Here is a 10,000-nt window from a genome sequence, read left to right as displayed (position 1 = left end):
TCCTTGAAATTAAAACAATCCGTTAAAACCGTTGCTTTACCAAATCTCATATACACAGTTTTGTCCTCATTTACTTTGCTTCCCGACCCTCTACAATACTCTTTTACCACATTCATCACTTCTTTAACACTCTCTTTTCCCTTTACAATTATTGTCGTATCATCAGCATATTGAAATACTTTTCCCTCAGCCTTACTTCCTTCAGTTTCTAATCCTTCTATTCCTTCTTTTTGTTTTATAGCCAGTCCTAAAGGTTCAGATACTAAGGAATATAAAAGCGCTGAAAGCGGACAACCCTGTCTAATTGATCTTGTGATTTTAAAACATTCTGTTAAAAAACCATTACATTTTATTTTTGTTAGTGCACCTTTATATAAAATTCCAATCCATTTAATAAAATTCTCCCCAAAACCAAAAGTCTTTCAAATCTCAAATAAATAGCTGTGCTCGACCCTATCAAAAGCTTTCTCGAAATCTAAACTGATTACATATCCTTCTTCTTTTTTTTCTTTCATATACCATATTTTATCTCTTATACTCATTGTGATATCCGCAATATCCCTGCCTTTAACCCCATATGCTTGATTTGTATTAATTATATTTGGCATTACTTCTTTTAACCTATTTGCTAAAACCTTTGCTAAAATTTTAAGATCTGTATTCAACATAGTAATGGGCCTATAGTTTTTTAAATCAGCCTTTTCTCCTTTTCTTTTGTATACAAGCTTCATTATCCCTATTCTTGTTCTTTCATTAATTTCTTCCTTTTCAAAAATTTATTTAAAAACCTCATTTAAAATCTCTAATAAAATGTCTTTAAAACATACATAAAATTCAGTTCCCAAACCATCTATTCCTGGACTTTTCTTTTTATTCAGTTGACTTATTGCTCTTTCGATTTCTTCTTCTCTAATTTCTTGGTCACACTCTTTTTTATCTTCCTCACTTACTTTTGCTTTTATTTGATTCAACAGTTTCTTTTTTTCCTGCTCATCCACACCTCTTGCACTAAACAAATCCTCATAAAAATCTTTTATTTCTTCTAAAATCCTTTCATTCCCTTCGACAATTTCCCCGTTTTTTCCTCTTATTTCTTTTATCATTTCTGCTTTCCCTCTCTTTTTTTCCAGATCAAAAAAGAACTTTGTAAATTTTTCTCCCTGCACCACATATTTTGCCTTGCTTCTTAATTTCGCCGCCTCATATTCTTTTTCTTCTATTACTTTCAATTCTCCCTGTATTTCCTTTATCTTTTGTATGTCCTTATTTTCTTTGTTCAATTCCATTTCTAAACTTTCTTGCATTTCCCTTTTGTTGTTTCTTTTGCATTTCTGTATTAACTTACAATATTTAATTGAAAACTTTTTGATTAAAAACTTTGTATTCTCCCACCATATTCTCTTATCTTCTTCATACATTCTGTTTTCCTTTTCTTTTTCTATCATTTCTTTAACCTTAAAAACATAGTCTTCATTCTTTAAAATTTGTGTATTTAATATCCAAACTCCAGTCCCTCTTTGCATGTTACTCCAATCCAAATTGAAAGTTAAAAACTTGTGATCACTAAAGCTTGTCTCCTTATACTTAATATTTTCTATAAAATTGTCTACATTTCTTGTACATAAAACAAAGTCAATTCTGGTTTGGCATACAAATCTCCCCACTATTTGTCTTCTTGAAAATTCTTTTTTCTTTTCATTTCTTTCTCTCCACACATCTATTATATTATTTTCTTCCATTAACGCTTTCAATTCTTTTCTCCCCGTATCAGTTTTATAAACCATTCCTTCAGCCATATCCTGCTTACTAAAAACTGTATTAAAATCACCCATCATAATAATTTCCCTATAGTTCTTCACAAGACGCCTTAAAACCATAAAAAATTCTTTCTTTTCATTTTGTTCATTTGGTGCATGGACATTGACTATAATTACTTTCTTTTCCTCATACTCCATTTCTACAGACATACATTTACCTTCATTATCTTTATATACAGTTTTACACTTTGCCCCACTGTTTTCTTTTATTACAATTGCAACTCCTCTCCCCAACCTTCCATCTCCATTATTATACAAAAAACTTCCTTCCCATCTCTTTTTAAAATCATTCATCGTATCATCTTTCCAGTTCGTTTCCTGTAATGCAATGATATCTTGTCTTTTACATTCTTCTTTAACTTTTCCAAATTTGTTTAAGTCCATCAGTCCTCTTGCGTTAAATGTCACACAACTTAAAACCATTAAAAAGAATAGAAACAAATTAAAAGCCATCCTTTCAGTCCTCCTCCTCCAAACCTCTCAACACCTCATATCGGTTCAAAAACTTTGCTCGTCCTTTTTTCATAACTTTTCTCCTTGCAAGCTCTAGATTGGGTGTTACCTTTATTGTTTGCCTTCTTGTTTGTCCCTCTGCTTTGTCCTTTTTGATTTTCTCCACTTTTTCCTCTTCTTCACTGTTCGTTTCTTTGTTTTGCTCCTTTTCCGCTTGTCCCGTTTTTTCCACCCTTTCCACAAAGTCCTTAAAACTCGAAGTTAATTCCATTGGTGTCCATGTTAAACTCTGTCCTTGCGTTTGCTCCTCATTATTTTTTGGTCTATTTTCTCTGTCCTCCTCATTGTCTGTTTCCTTTTCCATTTCTCCTTGTTGTGCTCGCTCTGTTTCTTTCTCTTCTTCGTTAGTTTCTGGGTGTTTGTTGCCTCTTTCATGCATTTGCCCATCCACCTGGCTTTCTCCACCCCCTTCCTCTTCCTCCATCCAACACTCACATCTGTTTAAAATCTCTCGGCATTCCGGGCACTTAACCGCAGGGCAGTCTCGTGCGAAGTGTCCCCTCTCCTCACATTTGTAACATTTAAAATCAGGACAGTCTTTTATCAGATGTTCTGGGCTCATGCACAGCCGACAGGTCTTCACCTGGTGACTGTGCATCACCCTGAAATACTGTGGCCCTTCCGCTGTGTCCAGCTTTGTGCTGTAAGGGAGGGAGACAACTTCTCTTGGGAACCTTGCCTTGATGAACCTCGTGCCATCTTCAATATTAGTGCCCGGATACAACCTTCTTTTAATTTTAGATACAGGGAGAACTCCCCAACCATTCAATTTTTCTAAAATTTCTTCATCATCCAGGTAGACAGGCAAATGCATGAAAGAAACAACATAGTCCCTGTTTTGTAGTTTTTTTACCTCACATGTTGCTCCTCCTATTGTCAGTCCATCCATCAAATCGTTGCACATTTCTTCCTTTTCCAGGGTCAGTTCATACTCCTTGTCTTGTCTTGGCCGTACTGCTAAAATTTTCCCTTCTCCAATCTGTTCCGCTACTGCCTTGATAACATCCACCACTTTGGCATTGTTTGTTTTTTCCACATTAATAATCACCGTAGCCTCCTTCAAATATTTTCTTTTCTCAAGCACTCTCCTCACTTCCGAATCAGGTCCACGTCCAGCTCGTTGTCCATATTCCAGTCCAGCATTGTTGTGTTTCCTTGTCTCTCCAGCCATTTCCGTGTTGTTTGCCATAGGTCCGTCCATTTTAAGAAAAAAAAAACACTGATAAGAAAAAAGAGAAACCACCCTCCAGCCAGCCTAAGGCCGCTGTTGGGTGGTTAAAAAGACAAAAAAAAAAAGCTTTAGGAAAGAAAAAAACAAAAGACAAAAACTATAGAAAACAAAAAAAACTAAGAAAAAACAAACAGGTGTGGGAGAGCCTTCCTCTCCCCTCTGCAGCCAAACTACTTCCTGTTGACTCAACAGCGCCCTCAGGTGGTGGTATGGCCATAAGCGAGGGCTGCTCCAAAAAGTGGGCTATTTAAAGATCAGCCTCCGTAAAAGCCAGCATATTATATAAATAGTGAAGAAAAGGCAAAAGCTTACAGCACCTGGTATTCCCAGGCGGTCTCCCATAAAAGTGTAACAATCGGCCTTATCAGCCGAGTTACAAGACTAAAATGGGGTCAGATTTAACTGTGAGAGATGACTAGTGGTTAAAAGAATGAGACATAAAAGAAAATTGGTTTAAATAGATTTGGTGCATTTACAAGGTTCACATAAAAGACTTTAAAACAACACGATAAAACTAGGTAAACTCTGTTAAAAGAATACAGTTCATTTGTCCATACCCTAAAAACAGGTAAACTCTGTTAAAAGAATACAGTTCATTTGTCCATACCCTAAAAACAGTCCAAGAACCCCAGTGTGTTGATAAGTCCAATGTGAGTGTCCACCAGTGTATATACAATCCACAGAAAGTGTAATCCAAAGTTTGCAGGTGGTGAATGGAAAGGTGAGCTCTAAAATTAGCAACTCCTCAATCCAACAGTTTGGTGACTGTCCTTTGTTTGTCATGCTGCTCTCTTATACAGTTGTACTTCCTGCTTCCTGTCATGTGTCTAGTCACATGACAGGCCAACCATCCATTTATTAAAGACACATACACTTAAAATGTTAAGAGTAATAAAATGGCCTAAAAAACATGTAAAACACTTAAAACTCTATAATACATGTAAATGATTGTAATAAATAGAGCGGTAAAACACGTCTTTCTAAAAGCCAGCATATTATATAAATAGTGAAGAAAAGGCAAAAGCTTACAGCACCTGGTATTCCCAGGCGGTCTCCCATCCAAGTACTAACCAGGCCCGACGCTGCTTAGCTTCCGAGATCAGACGAGATCGGGCGCTCTCAGCGCGGTATGGCCATAAGCGAGGGCTGCTCCAAAAAGTGGGCTATTTAAAGATCAGCCTCCGTAAAAGCCAGCATATTATATAAATAGTGCAGAAAAGGCAAAAGCTTACAGCACCTGGTATTCCCAGGCGGTCTCCCATTCAAGTACTAACCAGGCCCGACGCTGCTTAGCTTCCAAGATCAGATGAGATCGGGCGCTCTTTTTTTTTTTTTTTTAATTAAGAAATTTCAAACATTAAAATACAATAAAATTAAAAGTTTTCCTTACACAAAACATTTTCATATCACATTCTCTATATACACAATCAGAATTTCAGAAATCTCTGTCAGTTTCCACATCAAATCTTTTAAGACAGAACAAACGTGTGGAGTAAAAACATGATAAAAAGCATCTAAGTTATTTTCACACTTAAAATGCACATACAGTTTTTCCATGTACACTTCAGTTTTTCTTTTAAACACGTTCCAAACATCCAACACAATTTTTTCTTTTTTAGCCACAGTTCTTCTTTCCCATATTGCACTTTTCATCAACATTACCCACAGATTTATAAACTTTTTGTTTTTGCACTTCTTTTCCCACCCAAACATCACCACTCTGTTCCAGCCCATTACATTTTCATCCCATTCCACAGTCAAATCCCTAATTACACATTTACATTTGTTTAAAAAGGCCTCCAATTCTTTACAATATAAAAACATATGTAAAATCCCCTCCTCTTTCTCCTGGCACACTTTACACAATGCGTTTTGTTCCATCCCTATTTTCTTTAAAATAAACTCAGTAAAAACCACCTTATGTCTTATAAAATACTCCAAACATTCCAATTTTGTCTCCACACATCTTCCTCTCATGTTTCTCCATATAAAATCTTCTTTTAAATCTTTGAATTTTTGCACCCAATACTTATTTACAATTGGTTCTTTAAAAACACTATCCCTAAAACCACAATAAAACATTTTTACAGTACATTCTTTAAAATCAAACAATTTCTCCCCCAATTTCACATAGATCTTCTCTGTTTGCACTTCTTCCATACTCTCAATCCTTTTAATCCACTCTTTTGGTATTGCATTTTTTATGGTTTCATAATTGTTTGTAATTTCTTTTTTACTATATTCTTCTTTTGCCATTTCCATTGTGTCCTCAATGTATTGTGTTGGTAAAAACCCCTCTTTGAACTCATATAAAATATCTCTCAACCTGGTTATCCCCACTCCCATCCATTTCTTAAAAAATATTTCTTTCTCTTGTTTTAAAATGTTGTTATTTAAGAACAGAGGTTGATTTAAAATGTTTTCTCTCCCGTGTGGATTGTACTCAATGTTTGCTAAAAACTTCCCCCAGGCACTAAATATTTCTCTGTAAAACTCTGGTAAACCTTCTGTCATCCAAATTTTAGTTTTCATCCATAAAATTCCATCCCCCATGTTAAAAGCACCACATTTGTTTAAAAAGTATTTCATTGTTTTCTTCCACTCACTTTTGTTCTCCTCTTGTAGGTATTTTTTCACTATTTTCACCCTTAAAGCATTTTTCCTCTGTTCTACATCCATCAATCCTAAGCCACCCCTCTCTACCGGCCCTAATATTGTGTTATATGCAATTCTTGCTGGCTTTCCTTCCCATAAAAAGTCAAGAAAACATTTCTTCAACCTCTGTTTCGTCCATAAAGGTATTTCAGATACATATAAAACATACCAAAGTTTAGAAACCATTAAAACATTCAATATTAAAACCTTCCCCTTCAAATTTAGTGTTCTCAATCTCCAAAAATTTAACCTCCTCTCTATATCTGTTACAAGCTGCTCCCACATTTCATCTCTTACTTTCCTTTCATTCTTTCCCATTAAAATTCCTAAAATCCTCATTTCCTCAACTTCCTTGAAATTAAAACAATCCGTTAAAACCGTTGCTTTACCAAATCTCATATACACAGTTTTGTCCTCATTTACTTTGCTTCCCGACCCTCTACAATACTCTTTTACCACATTCATCACTTCTTTAACACTCTCTTTTCCCTTTACAATTATTGTCGTATCATCAGCATATTGAAATACTTTTCCCTCAGCCTTACTTCCTTCAGTTTCTAATCCTTCTATTCCTTCTTTTTGTTTTATAGCCAGTCCTAAAGGTTCAGATACTAAGGAATATAAAAGCGCTGAAAGCGGACAACCCTGTCTAATTGATCTTGTGATTTTAAAACATTCTGTTAAAAAACCATTACATTTTATTTTTGTTAGTGCACCTTTATATAAAATTCCAATCCATTTAATAAAATTCTCCCCAAAACCAAAAGTCTTTCAAATCTCAAATAAATAGCTGTGCTCGACCCTATCAAAAGCTTTCTCGAAATCTAAACTGATTACATATCCTTCTTCTTTTTTTTCTTTCATATACCATATTTTATCTCTTATACTCATTGTGATATCCGCAATATCCCTGCCTTTAACCCCATATGCTTGATTTGTATTAATTATATTTGGCATTACTTCTTTTAACCTATTTGCTAAAACCTTTGCTAAAATTTTAAGATCTGTATTCAACATAGTAATGGGCCTATAGTTTTTTAAATCAGCCTTTTCTCCTTTTCTTTTGTATACAAGCTTCATTATCCCTATTCTTGTTCTTTCATTAATTTCTTCCTTTTCAAAAATTTCTTTAAAAACCTCATTTAAAATCTCTAATAAAATGTCTTTAAAACATACATAAAATTCAGTTCCCAAACCATCTATTCCTGGACTTTTCTTTTTATTCAGTTGACTTATTGCTCTTTCGATTTCTTCTTCTCTAATTTCTTGGTCACACTCTTTTTTATCTTCCTCACTTACTTTTGCTTTTATTTGATTCAACAGTTTCTTTTTTTCCTGCTCATCCACACCTCTTGCACTAAACAAATCCTCATAAAAATCTTTTATTTCTTCTAAAATCCTTTCATTCCCTTCGACAATTTCCCCGTTTTTTCCTCTTATTTCTTTTATCATTTCTGCTTTCCCTCTCTTTTTTTCCAGATCAAAAAAGAACTTTGTAAATTTTTCTCCCTGCACCACATATTTTGCCTTGCTTCTTAATTTCGCCGCCTCATATTCTTTTTCTTCTATTACTTTCAATTCTCCCTGTATTTCCTTTATCTTTTGTATGTCCTTATTTTCTTTGTTCAATTCCATTTCTAAACTTTCTTGCATTTCCCTTTTGTTGTTTCTTTTGCATTTCTGTATTAACTTACAATATTTAATTGAAAACTTTTTGATTAAAAACTTTGTATTCTCCCACCATATTCTCTTATCTTCTTCATACATTCTGTTTTCCTTTTCTTTTTCTATCATTTCTTTAACCTTAAAAACATAGTCTTCATTCTTTAAAATTTGTGTATTTAATATCCAAACTCCAGTCCCTCTTTGCATGTTACTCCAATCCAAATTGAAAGTTAAAAACTTGTGATCACTAAAGCTTGTCTCCTTATACTTAATATTTTCTATAAAATTGTCTACATTTCTTGTACATAAAACAAAGTCAATTCTGGTTTGGCATACAAATCTCCCCACTATTTGTCTTCTTGAAAATTCTTTTTTCTTTTCATTTCTTTCTCTCCACACATCTATTATATTATTTTCTTCCATTAACGCTTTCAATTCTTTTCTCCCCGTATCAGTTTTATAAACCATTCCTTCAGCCATATCCTGCTTACTAAAAACTGTATTAAAATCACCCATCATAATAATTTCCCTATAGTTCTTCACAAGACGCCTTAAAACCATAAAAAATTCTTTCTTTTCATTTTGTTCATTTGGTGCATGGACATTGACTATAATTACTTTCTTTTCCTCATACTCCATTTCTACAGACATACATTTACCTTCATTATCTTTATATACAGTTTTACACTTTGCCCCACTGTTTTCTTTTATTACAATTGCAACTCCTCTCCCCAACCTTCCATCTCCATTATTATACAAAAAACTTCCTTCCCATCTCTTTTTAAAATCATTCATCGTATCATCTTTCCAGTTCGTTTCCTGTAATGCAATGATATCTTGTCTTTTACATTCTTCTTTAACTTTTCCAAATTTGTTTAAGTCCATCAGTCCTCTTGCGTTAAATGTCACACAACTTAAAACCATTAAAAAGAATAGAAACAAATTAAAAGCCATCCTTTCAGTCCTCCTCCTCCAAACCTCTCAACACCTCATATCGGTTCAAAAACTTTGCTCGTCCTTTTTTCATAACTTTTCTCCTTGCAAGCTCTAGATTGGGTGTTACCTTTATTGTTTGCCTTCTTGTTTGTCCCTCTGCTTTGTCCTTTTTGATTTTCTCCACTTTTTCCTCTTCTTCACTGTTCGTTTCTTTGTTTTGCTCCTTTTCCGCTTGTCCCGTTTTTTCCACCCTTTCCACAAAGTCCTTAAAACTCGAAGTTAATTCCATTGGTGTCCATGTTAAACTCTGTCCTTGCGTTTGCTCCTCATTATTTTTTGGTCTATTTTCTCTGTCCTCCTCATTGTCTGTTTCCTTTTCCATTTCTCCTTGTTGTGCTCGCTCTGTTTCTTTCTCTTCTTCGTTAGTTTCTGGGTGTTTGTTGCCTCTTTCATGCATTTGCCCATCCACCTGGCTTTCTCCACCCCCTTCCTCTTCCTCCATCCAACACTCACATCTGTTTAAAATCTCTCGGCATTCCGGGCACTTAACCGCAGGGCAGTCTCGTGCGAAGTGTCCCCTCTCCTCACATTTGTAACATTTAAAATCAGGACAGTCTTTCATCAGATGTTCTGGGCTCATGCACAGCCGACAGGTCTTCACCTGGTGACTGTGCATCACCCTGAAATACTGTGGCCCTTCCGCTGTGTCCAGCTTTGTGCTGTAAGGGAGGGAGACAACTTCTCTTGGGAACCTTGCCTTGATGAACCTCGTGCCATCTTCAATATTAGTGCCCGGATACAACCTTCTTTTAATTTTAGATACAGGGAGAACTCCCCAACCATTCAATTTTTCTAAAATTTCTTCATCATCCAGGTAGACAGGCAAATGCATGAAAGAAACAACATAGTCCCTGTTTTGTAGTTTTTTTACCTCACATGTTGCTCCTCCTATTGTCAGTCCATCCATCAAATCGTTGCACATTTCTTCCTTTTCCAGGGTCAGTTCATACTCCTTGTCTTGTCTTGGCCGTACTGCTAAAATTTTCCCTTCTCCAATCTGTTCCGCTACTGCCTTGATAACATCCACCACTTTGGCATTGTTTGTTTTTTCCACATTAATAATCACCGTAGCCTCCTTCAAATATTTTCTTTTCTCAAGCACTCTCCTCACTTCCGAATCAGG

The 10,000-nt window shown here is 35.2% G+C and overlaps 1 non-coding gene across 1 annotated transcript; it reads right to left on the bottom strand.

Moving 5' to 3' along the window:
* Window positions 1-4,583: 4,583 nt before the first annotated feature.
* On the bottom strand, window positions 4,584-4,702 carry LOC141301601 (5S ribosomal RNA). Its single transcript, XR_012342200.1, has one exon. It is a non-coding gene; the product is annotated as a 5S ribosomal RNA (ribosomal RNA).
* Between the last annotated feature and the right edge of the window lie 5,298 nt (window positions 4,703-10,000).

The sequence above is a fragment of the Garra rufa genome, chromosome 1 (genome assembly GCF_049309525.1).
Source record: "Garra rufa chromosome 1, GarRuf1.0, whole genome shotgun sequence".
Lineage (NCBI taxonomy): Eukaryota > Metazoa > Chordata > Actinopteri > Cypriniformes > Cyprinidae > Garra > Garra rufa.
Note: the sequence above shows the minus strand (reverse complement) of the source record. Positions and strands in the feature narration are given on the sequence as shown.